This window comes from Protopterus annectens, chromosome 10.part0, assembly GCF_019279795.1.
Source record: "Protopterus annectens isolate FY-2018-M chromosome 10.part0, PAN1.0, whole genome shotgun sequence".
Taxonomy (NCBI): domain Eukaryota; kingdom Metazoa; phylum Chordata; order Ceratodontiformes; family Protopteridae; genus Protopterus; species Protopterus annectens.
This window is the reverse complement of record NC_056744.1, coordinates 842,980,569-842,983,299: the sequence shown is the minus strand read 5'-3', so window position 1 is coordinate 842,983,299 and position 2,731 is coordinate 842,980,569. Positions and strand designations below refer to the sequence as shown.

General features: G+C 35.5%; 1 long non-coding RNA gene across 1 annotated transcript in view; it reads left to right on the top strand.

Moving 5' to 3' along the window:
- LOC122812811 overlaps positions 1 to 702 on the top strand; it is a 14,574-nt gene extending 13,872 nt beyond the window's left edge. Inside the window, exon 2 of the long non-coding RNA XR_006366577.1 lies at positions 306 to 702. This is a non-coding gene — a long non-coding RNA (uncharacterized LOC122812811). The remainder of the gene's footprint in view (positions 1 to 305) is intronic.
- Positions 703 to 2,731: the final 2,029 nt, after the last annotated feature.

The window sequence follows — 2,731 nt, the reverse complement described above, 5'->3', positions numbered from 1 at the left end:
CTGCCTTTCTTGCCTTATTTCTTTCTCATATTTGGATTGAAATATTTTCTGTTTACTGTAATAACATAATAAAAGACTGGCTTTTGCTATCTGAGAAATATTCTTCAGAACAAAGATGCTGCTTGGCTTGTTGGCTGTGATACAGTGACTTGTAGAAATTGGTACATGCTTGAAAGGAGTACTAGCAAAGTCTGCAAGCATACTGTGTTGTTATGAATTATAAATTTATTTCCACTTCATTGTCTACCAGGCTGCTTTTTACATTGCAGTCATTAATAATGCACTTTGTTCAATTCTTTTTACAGAATAATAAAATAATAATTTGTAAGTAAAATGCAAGCTTTGCCGGAATGCTACTGTGAACTAACAGCAGGAGAATCCGAAATCCCTGAGGAACATCCTCATACTCAGGCTTGGGTGGATCCGATTTTCTGCAATGGTACTGTGCAAGTCATTTGAAGAAAAATAGTGGAAGAACTAGAAGAGATGTGGATATTGTAACGCTGGGGACTGATTACATTTAAATTTTCTTGTGCAGCCCTGCTTGCTGTTCACCTTTTTTACTGCAGTATGTACTGACAGTTAATATGCAGTACAGTCGATGGTTATACAACTTTCCTTTTAATGATTTTTGAAATTTTCCTTCCTTTTTGATTCTGTAAATATTTTAAAGCTATTAAAGAAAATAATTCATGAAGAGTCTAATGGTGGTGTTGAATCGCAGATGCAGAGCCTGTTGTATTGATTGCCTCTTAATCTTTTAAGGCAGCCTTACCGAATGCATGTGTATGAGCCATGTTCATTCTGACAAGCTTACTTTATATCTTAAATCTTGTATTCTTTCCTGTCTGGTCTGCTTTATATTCTGTAAAGGTTTTATGTAAAATAGATGAGAGTGCAAGTAAGAATCATTTATGAAAAATTGTTTCTGTATTTTAAGTGCTGTTATCAAGGATAGTGGGAACATAACTTGTTTGCTTACTAATAAAGCCATATCACGTACACAAATCCACATTCAAAATACCTGCATTTATATGGAAGTTTATAGGTTTTATCTTCGGGTGTATAGCTAAATTTTAGCGTAGTTAAGGTCACATATCAGTGGTTAGATGACAATTCACATCTGATTTAATTAGCATGAAGTATAGCTTAGTTTATAAAAGGTGGAGCATTTCATGATAATAGCTAGAGTTCTGAAAAAAATTCTTAGAGCCTAAGAACTCTGGGAAAAGAAATGTTTGATTACTTACAGGAGAAAGGTTTTAAATATTCCCTAAATTAATAATTCACAAAAGCTATTGCTATCAGGTCTGCAATGTAGAACAGACACAAAATAATGATTTATACAAGTAAAAGGTCTTAGGGCAATGAGCATCTAGCCTGTGACATATGTGAAACAAGAGACCTGCACAGGAGGGATTTCAGCAAAGGTTAGCCAGAAATAAGGAAAGCAACTCAAACAGGAGGACAAGTGACAAGATCGGTGTTGCTCTGCTGCCCACTAAGGCAACAAAAGCCTGATATTTTCAACCTGTTATTAAAAATATGATTGTTATAAATTTCTATCAGAAATTGCAGTGTAACCTGTTTTTCTACACTTTCATACAAATAGCATGCTACATACTCAACTATCTGTGTGTGTGTGTGTGTGTGTGTGTGTGTGTGTGTGTGTGTGTGTGTGTTTGTACATCTGTGGATCATCTGGAATTTGTTGAACATGCTTTTGGTCGACAAATACAGGGGTGGTGTTAAATGTTGATGGTACAGATTGCTGAGAGGTCCAAATGTCAATGGTATATTTTGTCAAGATGGGTGAGTGGAGTTTGAGGGGGTTAGAATGTTTGTGCATGGTTAATGAGTTAGGGTTAGTGTTGGAGATAAATGAGGGATAGGTGTCATATGTTTTTGTGTGATTGTGTGTATCTTAGCATTAGGGTTAGAGTAAGTGTTAGGTAAGGGGATATATGTAGTGCTGTTATTGTGCTTGTTTGTTTGTGTCCAAGTGTGCCCTGTGCACTGGCAGTGTTATGTGAAGGTTTCTTATTTTTGTAAGGTGTAGGGTTAAGGTTGGGGTAATGAACAATGTAAGGGTTAGGTTTAGCACCCACTACTAAAGTGCTGAAGGGGGGCTAAAAAATTCTAAGTGACTTTCATTGCCTCATAGGGCCACTTTTCCTCTAAGTAATCTATTTTACAAGGTGTTAAAACATGGTCACTGCACCCCTTTAAGAGTGAAACTACCTTTACAAGACAACCCGTATGTACTCAAAAGTACATAGGGCAACAGTCGCTGTCTCTCTGTAGTATGCACTTCATTTAAAACTGCTGAAGGTGAGACATCCATTTCTAAACTAGGACCTGCTACCCGGAGACACCTGCCTACATACATCAAAAATCTAGAAACCATTCAAAGCTGCAAAGATGCATTTAAAAACATCTCTTTACTGAATCTATGTAAAACTGCTACCATGACTGGTTAGATAACTTAGCATCACATATCATTAATGATAGAATATATTTAATAAGCTTTTCTTAGCCTGGTATTATATGCAAATATTTCAAATATATCTAGGAGTTGTTGTATTGTATATATGATTGCAATGTATTTTATGCATATCATAGCATGCATTGTCATTTAGTCAATGTACTCCGAAAGGATCTTTTAATGTCATCTGCATTTAAGCTTATTATGTTCTGAATTTTGCTATGTATTCATTTTGTATATACTATT